The following is a 13,648-nucleotide window of genomic DNA, read 5'->3' on the forward strand; positions in this document are numbered from 1 at the left end:
TTAGTTTTGTAGTATAGTTAGAAGTCAGGGAGTGTGACACCTACACCTCTCTTCTTTATCTAAATTGTTTTGACTATTTGTGGCCTTTTGTTTTTCCACACCCATTTTAAAATTATTTGTTCTAGTTCTTTAAAAAAATGCCATTGATATTTTGACAGGGATGCATTGACTCTATAGATTGCTTTGGGTACTATGGCCATTTTAACAATATTAATTCTTCCAACCAAGAACACAATGTATTTTTCCATCGTCTACAGTTTCTTTGATCAGTGACTTATACTTTTCCAAGTATAGATATTTTACTTCCTTAGAGGTGTTTATTTCTAGGCATTTTATTTTTGATGTGATTGTAAATGGAACAGTTTCTTTAATTTCAGTTTCTGATAGTTTGTTGTTAGTGTATAGAAAAAGCAACAGATTTCTGTATGTTAATTTTGTATATTGAATTCACTGATGAGTTCTAATAATTTTTTGGTGGTTCCTTTAGGATTTTTCTATGTGTAAGTATCATGTCGTCTGCAAACTGTGACACTTTAATTTTACTCTTCCAATTTGGGTTCCACTTAATTAGTATTCTTGTCTGAATGACATGGCTAGGACTTCTAGTATTAGGATGAATATAAGTGGTGGGATTGGGCATCCTTCTTTGTTCTTGATCTTAGGAAATTATTTGGGTTTTTATGGGTAAGTATGATATTAGCTATGGGCTTTTTATATATGGTCTTTTATATATTGAGGTATGCTCCCTCTACACCCGATTTCGCTGGAGTTTTTATCATAAGTGGATGTTGAATTTTGTCAAAAGATTTTCTACATCTACTGAGATGATCATATGGTTTTTATTCTTTAGTTCATTGATGTGGTGTATCACATTGATTGATTTGTGGGTACTGAACCATAAATCCCACTTGATTGTATTGTATGATCCTTTTAATGTATTGCTGGATTTGTTTTGCTAATATTCTGTTGAGAATATTTGTATCTATCTTTATCAGTTATATTGGCCTGTAATTTTCTCCTTTTTATGATATCTTTGTATACTTTAGGTATTAGGGGAATACTGGCATTGTAGAGTGAGTTCAAAAGTATTCTTTCCTTTGCAATTTTTTGGTAGTAGTTTGAGAAAGTAAAGTGTTTAACTTTTCTCTAAATATTTGGTGAAATTAACATGTGATCCTGTCTGGTCCTGGAATTTTATTTGTTGGTAGTTTTTATTTGAATAATAGATTTTTGATTTGTGGTTACCATGTGGTTTGTATATAGCAATCTCTCCGTATATATGTTCTATAAATAGCAATACAGCTGTATAGCTCTCTCTCTATATATATATATATAAAATCATATATTCTTGATGATTTTAAGTTGCTAATCTCATTTTATTTTATTTATTTATTTATTGTCCCATTGTACAGCATGGGGGTCAAGTTATTCTTACATGTATACATTTTTTCCCCCACCCTTTGTTCCGTTGCAATATGAGTATCTAGACATAGTTCTCAATGCTACTCAGCAGGATCTCCTTGTAAATCTATTCTAAGTTGTATCTGATAACCCCAAGCTCCCGATCTCCCTCACTCCCTCCCTTTCCTGTCAGGCAGCCACAAGTCTATTCTCCAAGTCCATGATTTTCTTTTCTGTGGAGATGTTCATTTGTGCTGGATATTAGATTCCAGTTATAAGTGATATCATATGGTATTTGTCTTTGTGTTTCTGACTCATCTCACTCAGTATGAGAGTCTCTAGTTCCATCCATGTTGCTGCAAATGGCATGATGTCATTCTTTTTTATGGCTGAGTAGTATCCCACTGTGTCTATATACCACTTCTTCCTAATCCAATCATCTGTCGATGGACATTTGGGTTGTTTCCATGTCCTGGCTATTGTGAATAGTGCTGCAGTGAACTTGCGGGTGCATGTGTCTCCTCTAAGTAGAGTTTTGTCCAGATAGATGTCCAAGAGTGGGATTGTGGGGTCATATGGAAGTTCTATGTATAGATTTCTAAGGTATCTCCAAACTGTTCTCCATAGTGGCTGTACCAGTTGACATTCCCACCAAGAGGTCAGGAGGGTTCCCTTTTCTCCACAACCCCTCCAGCACTTGTTATTTGTGGACTTATTAATGATGGCCATTCTGACTGGTGTGAGGTGGTATCTCATGGTAGTTTTGATTTGCATTTCTCTTATAATCAGAGATGTTGAGCATTTTTCATGTGTTTGCTGGCCATCTGTGTATCTTCCTTGGCGAACAGTCTATCCAGGTCTTTTGCCCATTTTTCCATTGATTGGTTGGCTTTTTTGCTGTTGAGTTGTATATGTTGGTTATATATTCTAGAGATTAAGCCCTTGTCCGTTGCATCATTTGAAACTATTTTCTCCCATTCTGTAAGGTGTCTTTTTGGTTTCTTTTGGGTTTCCTTTGCTGTGCAAAAGCTTTTCAGTTTGATGAGGTCCCATGGGTTTATTTTTGCTCTTATTTCTGATGCTTTGGGAGACTGACCTGAGAAAACATTCATGAGGTTGATGTCAGAGAGTGTTTTGCCTATGTTCTCTTCTAGGCGTTTGATGGTGTCCTGTCGTATATTTAAGTCTTTCAGCCATTTTGAGTTTATCTTTGTGCATGGTGTGAGGGTGTGTTCTAATTTCATTGCTTTGCATGCAGCTGTCCAGGTTTCCCAGCAATGCTTGCTGAATAGACTTTCTTTTTCCCATTTTATGTTCTTGCCTCCCTTGTCAAAGATTAATTGACCATAGGTGTCAGGGTTTATTTCTGGGTTCTCTATTCTTTTCCATTGGTCTGTCTGTCTGTTTTGATACCAGTACCACACTGTTTTGATGTCTGTGGCTTTGTAGTATTTCTTTTTTTTTTTTTTTTTTTTTTTTTTGGTCCTTTTGGTATTTCTTTGGGCCGCTCCCACGGCATATGGAGGTTCCCAGGCTAGGGGTCTAATCAGAGCTGTAGCCACCGGCCTGCACCAGAGCCACAGCAATGCGAGATCCGAGCCGCATCTGCAACCTACACCACAGCTCACGGCAACGCCGGATCGTTAACCCACTTAACAAGGGCAGGGACTGAACCCGCAACCTCGTGGTTCCTAATCGGATTCGTTAACCACTGCGCCACGACGGGAACTCCGCTTTGTAGTATTTCTTGAAGTCTGGGAGCATTATGCCTCCCGCTTGGTTTTTGTTTCTCAGGATTGCTTTGGCGATTCTGGGTCTTTTGTTGTTCCATATAAATTTTTGGATTGTTCTATGAAAAATGTCATGGGTAATTTGATAGGGATTGTGTTGAATCTGTAGATTGCTTTGGGTAGTATGGCTGGTACTACCTTCTAATATCACCTTTGGGAGGGTAGGATTTCAACACGTGAATTTCAGGGCAACACAAACATGCATATCCTAGCAGATATAAAGTAACATCTTGTAAGTATTTGTTATGACCACATGGATGTCAGCTATACATTTTTCTTCACTATTAAAATATTTCATAATTAAACATTTCTAAAGAAATCCAGTTTTTATTGCTCCCTATGTTAACTGTTCCAGTCTAATTAGGGATAGTTTATTTCAAACCCCTTGGACCTACCATAGATAAGAGTTGCTCATATCTACTATTTTTCAAATAATCTATAAAGGGGAAAAATTTTTGCCTTACTAGTATACAAAAGTCAACCTTGGCATATGTTCCTCCCACCAGCTACAGATTAACTAGGAGACAATGTTAGTCCTTAGTTATGAAGTTCACTGCCATCTGCCTTGCCTGTGAATGGCTGAAATTGTTCTCTAAGTGGTGGGGTAACAGTTGTAATTCAATCCTATCTTCTGCTAGTGGTCTCCTTAGGCATTCATAACACTTATGTTGCTGTTACATCCTCATCAATTCAGAGAGATTTAGAGTGATATAGGCATCTCTAGTAGATTTATATTTATTTTCTTTTTCAAACATCTCATCATGGTGCATGTACCTAACCCTGGACTTAGGTAGCAGTACATTTCAGGGTAAGATATAAATGTAAAGATGAAACAGGGCCTAAAGCTATTTTTAAAGGCCTTTTACATAGGACCCATAAGTAGCTACAGAATAGCAAGCAACTATATATGTTCCTTTTACATTCATAAACCTCATTTCTTGGTTTGTGTAAATTTTTAAACATCTCTGGCTATATGTGCATAATGAATATTCATTTCAGTCCTAAACAAGCTGTAAGTCCATAAATGCATCTTGGTACGACATGTAGTGATGTCGCATTTAGGGATTTAACATGACAGTATAAAAACGACATAAATTTAATGATGTAGCTAAGAATTAATTCCCATTAAGATTGAAAGCTCCTGTGTGGTGCAGTGGGTTAAGGATTCAGTGTTGCCACAACTGCAGTATAGGTTTAGTCCCTGGTCCAGGAACTTCCACATGCCATAGGTGCAGTCAAAAAACACAAACAAACAAAAACTCCCATTAAAGTCACTACAAACAATAGTAATATAATTACAGCCAATATTTGCTACTTTCAAATGTATCAATTTGACAAATATATTTACAATTATACAAAGTAATTTCAATACTATTATCACAAATAAGGGCTAGTGTAACAGACTCTAAGCAAAGTAAAGATGGAGAATTAGGCTTGGAGTGGCTACAGACAGTCCCTTCAGGATTCTGCTTCCATTTCTATATTTCAGTATTTATAGAGGTATCTTACAAGTTTCTAGGCAAGCAAGCTTTATGAATGTCTCAAGGAAAACAAAAGTGACCAGACAGCTTATGTCCTCAAATTGCTTTTGCTCATCGTATTTTGAAATCTTATTCCATTATGTAGTATACCAAGTTAAATTTCTTATAAATGTTTCATTCTTACTAATTTAGGAAAATTAAAAAATTTAATTATAATCCTTTATTAGCATGGAACATTAGCATTTTAATCAGTATAAATTGGTAATGCAATGTAATAAAGAATAATCAAGTTGAAATAAACACCTTTAGTAATCAGATTTAGCCCAAATTACTTGCTGAGGTAGAGTTCTTAAATCCAAATGATTTTTTCCATTAAATGTATTCCCAATTCTGAATCTAAATGGTGTATTTGTGAAATGGAAAGTTTTCTACTAAACCATTGCCTCTTGTTGCATGCATCACATCCCAACCCAGCGTGAATGTACCTACATTAAAATGAAGCTAAATATTAATGGTCAAATTAATTGGAAAGTTTCCGGATCTCTATTTGTCTCTATATTCTGTAGACCTAGTTTCTCTGACCTCTATCTATCTCAACTGGAAAGTGATAGAGCACCCCACAAACATACTTGCAACCAGTTTGTTTTATCTAGGACATTGATCCATACATTAATTTTAAAAGTATTTTATGATAGGAAAACTAGACTGAGCTTTAAACATTGTAAGACTTTACTCACTTTTACCCAGTTAGTATATTGAACATACTATTGAACAGTCTCTCACTTCAGCAGCTCTGGGTAATAAACCAAAAAGTAATTAGTCATCAATGAACAGTCTTTCCTGTTATATACCCCTCACTGAAGAAACACTTAGAAAGATAAGGAAAAGTTGTCAGACACAGCTGCTCTGCTCTAAACATAACAATTGGCCCAAAAGTAAGCTTTCTATTCTACTCAAAGACATTCCAGAAAGACAAAATCACCTGAACAAGTGGGAAGAATATCTTTGACCTGTAATAATACCATGTTTTAATTATTGCCCTCAGTAATACAGTGTGTACATTTATGTAACTTTATTATTACTGTTGATCTGAAATAAAGACTGCCAGATATTTCTCCACAAAGATATGTTTATTCAGGCCCAACAGAGAATTGCAATGAGGAGTCTGCAACCCCTTGAACCACATGCAAGGAAAGGGAAAGAGAATGCTTTTATAGAGAGGAAAATGAAGTTGGGAGAGCTATAGCAGAGAGTCCATCGCTGTTTATTGGCTAAGTTGTTTTCAGGAAAGGAAAGTCCTCTTCCCATTGGGCTCTGCTATCTTCACAGAGCATGAGAGCTCCCCTTTCTGGTCTCCCAATTCTTTTTAATTAAGGTTTATATTTAGTAATTTTTTACACTACCCATGATTCTCAAATCTAATTTTTTTGAATTTCCTTTGGTTGACCGATATATAATTTCTGCACTGAAAAGCTAATTAATCCAATCAGTGAGTTAGCTAAATAGAAAGTGACATATATTGTGCTTCTACACTGCTCTAGGCATTTTGCAAATATTATTCCAGTCAATTCTCACAACAAACATGTGAATTAAATTTTAACATCTCTTTTTACAAAATACTTAGAGAAGCCAGACTAAGGATTCTTGTGGGTGCTAAGTGTCAGAGCTATAATTCAAAGTTTCTTTTTTTGTTCTTTGTCTTTTTTTTAGGGCTTCACCCACAGCATGTGGAGTTTCCTAGGTTAGGGGTCCAATCAGAGCTGTAGCTGCTGGCCTACGCCACAGCCATAGCATCGCCGGGTCCAAGACATGTCTGCAACTGCAGCTCACAGTAATGCAGGATCCTTAACCCACTGAGCAAGGCCAGAGATCAAACTTGCATCCTCATGGAGGCTAGTCAGATTCCTTTTCACTGAGCCACAATGGGAACTCCAAAGACAAGTGTCTTAACTCCAATGTTTATTCTCTTATTTTTTAATATTCTTTTATAAGGGCAAATCTATAATTGGTATCAAGAGTGATAATGTGATGTTTAATTTTAAATATACACATATATAGTAATAATTAATATCCAATGACCATTTCTACTAGTCAGGCAATCTTCTGAAAACTTTGGAAGAAAACTTTTGGATGTATTTGACTTTCACAAGGACCTTGTGAGCACTACAACTGCCCTCACATTACACATGATAAAACTAATACTTATAGAGACCCAGTAAATTGCCCAGCATCACAGAATTACTAAGGAATTCTCCAGATTTACTAGCTAATTGATTAAGGAATCTAAATTATTAGCCACTAGTTGAAACTGAGATTAGGCATGACATTACAAAACTCTCTTGCTTTTGAGTCACTATTTTCACATTCATGTATTTATATATTCTCTATCATTGTATACAAGACACTATACATTTGGTTCACAGAGAGAAAAAGCGAAAATATCTATGTTCAAAGAGTTTACGTTATGTTAAAGGAAAACATAAAACAATTACAATGTTCTGTGATAGATACACAGAGATTAATTATGGATGGGCCCCTAATCCATAATGAAGGTATAGAGAAATATGAACTGTCTTATACAAACATATATTTTTTCATAGCACTTTCTCTTCATAAAAAGATAGTACATTTTATACACTTACCATAACTGTAGTATCTTTGCTACAAATTCCTAATTTAATAATATTTTTAAGAGGAAAAGTTCTCTGCAATATTACCTTTGCCCAGATTAAATGACCCGTCTAGCTAAATTATTATCCTGATATGAAGCTCCCTATAAAAAAATCAATAAAGTTTTTTCTAGTCATCTGGAAAATATGATATTTGGTGTGGACTATGTTGGATGAAAAGAAGTTATCAGTTCATTCTTCTCTAGAGGATGCTCTTGATTTGATAGATTGAGAATTGAGAACTCCAATATATTTAGACATTTCAGTTCAGAAAGTACCTGGTTATACTGTTCTCTGTGCTTCTTTTGCAGCAGTTGAAACATTGGCCTTTATTATGAGCATTGACCCAGTATCTCGGTATAGAGATGGGTCAGCCTGAAAAGCTATTTCTATCAATGTACATTAGGACATAACTATCTTAGGCATCTAGAAATGTCAAGTTTAATTCTTGAGGAGAATGGTATAGGGTACAAAAGAGTATTTTTGTTACAAAATATAAGATGAACTAGTTGAAATCTTGAATTAAACTATTACTGATTAACTGGGCTTTCAGAAAGGCATCAAACTGGACTGGTTAAAACACACTGGGTCAGTATGCTTCATCTGAGACAGGTAAAATGTGAACAAGGCCCATTCCTGTCAGTCTTACCTGGAGTGAGCCGTAACTATTGACTTTTATACTTGCTTCAAATCTTCTATGGGCATGTACCAGCCCTTAAAAAGTTTTTCACATACTTTCCATAGTTCCATTCTATCTTCTCCATCTCATTATTATCTTGCAACATACATATCCTCCTCTTTCCAAAAATAAAATCCAACTCTTCAGTTAATTAGTTATTGGAACATGGAATAATGTTTCATTATGAGTTAAAAGGCCAACAGTTTATTTATTGCCGAACATTCTCCCACCCTGGCAAGATGGTCCAGGATTAAAGAGAGAACCTGGAAATGGCTGTGAAGAGAAAGTGGCCCACACTCCTGTGGGAATTTACCACTTAGGTGGTGTTCACTCAAACTCTGGCATTTCAGGAGAAGTAGTCAAATTCTCTTTCAAAAATAAAATTAAAAAAAAAGCCCTGAGGTTTTTTTTATCTGTTCATTACCCTTAAAAATTAATCAATGCAAATTTAGCATTATTCTTATAATTCGGTCTATAATAAATTGATTTTTTGAGACAAAGTAGCTCAAGAATGAGAGGAAAAAAACACATATGCAACTTAGTTTAAGTAGTTGTAATAAGGTCACACACTCCAGCTAATAATTTTAAATATATTTAGCATTTTTTTCTTTTCTCTCATTCTAACTTATAGACACATTAACATTAGGTGGTGTTTATCTACTTCTTATAGAGAATTTTTCATAAAATGGTGAAATTTATTGCTCCCCCAAATCCACAAATCTTTTGAAAAAAACTTATTTTTCTGTTAATTTTCTGAAGACAACTGCAAAATTGGACCAATACTTTTTATTTTGAGATGTAGGACTATGTTTTCCCTTTACAGTAGAAAGCCTGAATCAGAGAAGATTTTTCTTTCTGCTTCAGAGTGTAAATAGAAACTTAAGAAAGAGAGCACCATGAATAGGCTATTTTTCTTAACTCGGGCGACATCATCATCACCATCATCTCTATTATGTATCCAATTAAGACTGCACCCCCTAGGAGTTAGCTCCTAAGATGGCATAATAGGAAGACCCTGAGCTTACCTCCTCTTAAAGACACACCAAAACTACAACTATTTATAGAACAACTATTAGTGGGGAAAAAAACAGAACCTACTATGAAAGATATTCCACAACTAAAGATATAAAGAAGGAACCACAATAAAATGGGTAGGAGAAGGGAAGTCATGGTATAGTCAAGACCCATACCTCCAGGTGGGCAACCCACAAACAGAATGAGAACAATTGCCAAGGTTCTCCCCAAAGGATTGAAGGGCCTGAGCTTCTGAATCCTCAGAACATTTGACTTTGAAGGCCAGGGGGCTTATTTCTGGGAGATATAGAGGACTACATTAAATAGGGACTCCACTCTTGATGTGGGTACACAAAATCTCACCCATAAAAGGACCTAAAGCAGAGGTAGTCATTTGAAAGGAGCCTATATCAGACTTACCAGCTAATCTGGGAGAGTCTCCCAGAGAGGCAGGAAACAGCTAGAGTTTGCCTTGGGGATATCAACACTGGCAGCAGCCATTTTGGGGAGGTTTTTCACCACATGGACACTGATGCTGAAAAGCGCTATTTTGAAATTCTTCCTCCAGTTTGTTAGCCTCAGGACACAGCCTCACCCTCACTCACTAGCCTGTAGGCACTTGTACTGGGACATCTTAGGCCAAACAACTTACACACCCTACCCAGTGGCAGACAGGCTTAAGAACCCCTGAAACTTTAGAGACCAGGACCTGACCTCACACAGGCCAGGAGCTGGGGTTCTAAATCTAAGACCCCCAGAACCCTGCAGCCAAGATCCTGGGATCAAGTTCAGCCCACCAGTGTTCAGGCACTGTCTCCAGAATCCCCGAGGTCACAGCCCTGCTCACCCACAAGCCACCTCTAGCATCTCCACTAGGCTAATCCATCAGGTGGACATAAACCCCAGGACAACCACAGAGCCACAACCAGCCATGGAAGAAACGAGTCCACCCACCAGCAGGCTATCATCAGCCCTGAACCACCTGGCCCCAGGGCCCTCCACCAACAGGATAACATCAACTCTGAGATACCTTGGGCCCCTCAGCCAGCCACACTATGATCTGGGCCACTTATCAGTGGGCCACCACAATCATTGGGATATGCAGGACCCCACAGTTGGTTGTGTCAGGAATGAGCCCTATGCACCAGTGGTTCTGATACAAACTCTGAGACCCCTGACTCTGCAGCCAGACATGGCTCTGCCCACTAGTGATCCATAAAGAGCCCCAGGACCTTGTTTCACCAGCCTGAAGATCTCCAGGATTCCAACTCTACACACAAGTGAGCCAGCAGTAGCTCAGGGCCCACTGAGGTTTCTACTGCCTTGTGAACCAGCGCCACCAAACAACAGTCAACAACATCTGCATAAGGCAGGACCTAGAAATCAACTGGACTATGAGCCAGTCAGTAGTCAGGTCACCATAACAGAAGGATGCATGCAGCCCACAATGGGGATACCCTAGAGCATACAGCTCAAGTGATCAGAAGAGAGTGTACTGCTGGGATACAGAGTATGTCTCCTACAAAAGGACATTTTGCTAAGGTATAGGAAGTATAACTATTATAACAGACATAGAAATTAAAACAGCAAGTTAGGCAAAAATGAAGTAACAGAGGAACATGTTCCAAATGAAGGAACAAGATAAAACCCCAGAAGAACTAAGTGAAATGGACATAGGCAATCTACATAAGAGTTCAATGTAATGATCGTAAAGATGATCAAAGAACTTGGGAGAAGAACAGATGCACAAAGAAGAAAGTTAGAAGTTTTTAATAGAATTAGAAAATATAAAAAGACATAATAGCTGAAAATTTTCCTAACCTGGGAAATAAAATAGGCATCCAAGTTCAGAATCACAGAGAGTCCCCAAAAGGATTAACCCAAAGGGGACCACACCATAACACACTGTAATTAAAATGGGAAAAATTTATGATCAAGAGAGAATATTAAAAGCAGCAAGGAAAAAGCAACAAGTCACATACAAGGGAACTCCCACAAGGCTATCAGCTTATTTCTCATCAGAAACTCTGCAGGCAAGAAGGGTGTGGTATGATATATTTAGAGTAATTAAAGGGAAAAACTTACAACAAAAAACACTCTATCCGGCAAGGCCCTCACTCAAATTTGAAGCAGAGATCAAAAGTTTTACATATAAGCAAAAGTTAAAGGAGTTCAGCACCACCAAATCAGCTTCATAAGAAATGTTAAAAGGAGTTCTCTAAGCAAAAAAGAAAAGGACACGACTAGAAAGATGAAAATTATAAGAGGAAAAAGCTCATCCATAAAGGCAGATATATAGTAAAGATAGTATATCAACCATGTACAAAGCTAGTAGGAAGGTTAAAAGACAAAAATAGCAAAATTATCTATATCCACCAAAAGCATTTAAGGGATACACAAAACAATCCAATGTATAATATGATATCAAAATTAATAATCATGAGAGTCCTACGAATGCAGGACTGTTTAAATGTGTTTGAAATTAAGAGATTAGCAACTCACCAACAACATATCAAAAAAAAATCATACACCATGACCAGGTAGGGTTTATCCCAAGTTCACAAGGATGGTTCAGCATGTGCAAATCAATCAACGTCATATACCACATTAACAAAAGAAAAGTCAAAAACCATATGATCATCTCAAGAGACACAGAAAAAGCATTTGACAAAGTCCAACATCCATTCATGATCAAGACCCTCGCCAAAGTGGGTATAGAGGGAACATTCCTGAATATAATCAAAGCCATTTATGACAAACCCACAGCAAATATAATACTCAATGGAGAAAAACTGAAAGCATTCTCACTCAAATCTGGAACAAGACAGGGATGCCCACTCTTACCACTGCTATTCAACATAATTTTGGAAGTCCTAGCCACAGCAATTAGACAAACGAAAGAAATAAAAGGCATCCATATACTAAGAGAAGAGATCAAACTGTCCCTGTATGCAGATGACATGATACTATACATAGAAAACCCTAAGGACTCAACCCAAAAACTACTTAAACTGATTAATAAATTCAGCAAAGTAGCAGGATATAAGATTAACACGCAGAAGTCAGTTGCATTTCTGTATACCAGCAATGAAATATTAGAAAAGGAATACAAAAATATAATACCTTTTAAAATTGCACCTCAAAATATCAAATACCTCAGAATACACCTGACCAAGGAGGTAAAGGACTTATATGCCAAGAACTATAAAACTTTAATAAAAGAAATCAAAGAAGATATAAAGAAATGGAAAGATATTTCATGTTCATGGATTGGAAAAATCAATATTGTAAAAATGGCCATACTACCCAAAGCAATGTACAGATTCAACGCAATCCCTATCAAATTACCCATGACATTTTTCATAGAACAATCCAAAAATTTATATGGAACAACAAAAGACCCAGAATCGCCAAAGCAATCCTGAGAAACAAAAACCAAGCGGGAGGCATAATGCTCCCAGACTTCAAGAAATATTACAAAGCCACAGTCATCAAAACAGTGTGGTACTGGTATCAAAACAGACAGACAGACCAATGGAACAGAATAGAGAACCCAGAAATAAACCCTGACACCTATGGTCAATTAATCTTTGACAAGGGAGGCAAGAACATAAAATGGGAAAAAGAAAGTCTATTCAGCAAGCATTGCTGGGAAACCTGGACAGCTGCATGCAAAGCAATGAGACTAGAACACTCTTTCACACCTTACACAAAAATAAACTCCAAATGGCTGAAAGACTTAAATATACGACAGGACACCATCAAACGCCTAGAAGAGAACATAGGCAAAACACTCTCTGACATCAACCTCATGAATGTTTTCTCAGGTCAGTCTCCCAAAGCATCAGAAATAAGAGCAAAAATAAACCCATGGGACCTCATCAAACTGAAAAGCTTTTGCACAGCAAAGGAAACCCAAAAGAAACCAAAAAGACACCTTACAGAATGGGAGAAAATAGTTTCAAATGATGCAACGGACAAGGGCTTAATCTCTAGAATATATAACCAACATATACAACTCAACAGCAAAAAAGCCAACCAATCAATGGAAAAATGGGCAAAAGACCTGGATAGACTGTTCGCCAAGGAAGATACACAGATGGCCAGCAAACACATGAAAAATGCTCAACATCTCTGATTATAAGAGAAATGCAAATCAAAACTACCATGAGATACCACCTCACACCAGTCAGAATGGCCATCATTAATAAGTCCACAAATAACAAGTGCTGGAGGGGTTGTGGAGAAAAGGGAACCCTCCTGACCTCTTGGTGGGAATGTCAACTGGTACAGCCACTATGGAGAACAGTTTGGAGATACCTTAGAAATCTATACATAGAACTTCCATATGACCCCACAATCCCACTCTTGGACATCTATCTGGACAAAACTCTACTTAGAGGAGACACATGCACCCGCAAGTTCACTGCAGCACTATTCACAATAGCCAGGACATGGAAACAACCCAAATGTCCATCGACAGATGATTGGATTAGGAAGAAGTGGTATATAGACACAGTGGGATACTACTCAGCCATAAAAAAGAATGACATCATGCCATTTGCAGCAACATGGATGGAACTAGAGACTCCCATACTGAGTGAGATGAGTCAG

At 37.2% G+C, this 13,648-nt stretch overlaps 1 long non-coding RNA gene across 1 annotated transcript in view; it reads left to right on the top strand.

The window, feature by feature from the left end:
- The window catches only part of LOC102162507, a 131,618-nt gene that overhangs the window by 98,290 nt on the left and 19,680 nt on the right, over positions 1-13,648 (top strand). The window lies entirely within an intron of this gene.

The sequence above is a fragment of the Sus scrofa genome, chromosome 15, assembly GCF_000003025.6.
Source record: "Sus scrofa isolate TJ Tabasco breed Duroc chromosome 15, Sscrofa11.1, whole genome shotgun sequence".
Classification (NCBI taxonomy): domain Eukaryota; kingdom Metazoa; phylum Chordata; class Mammalia; order Artiodactyla; family Suidae; genus Sus; species Sus scrofa.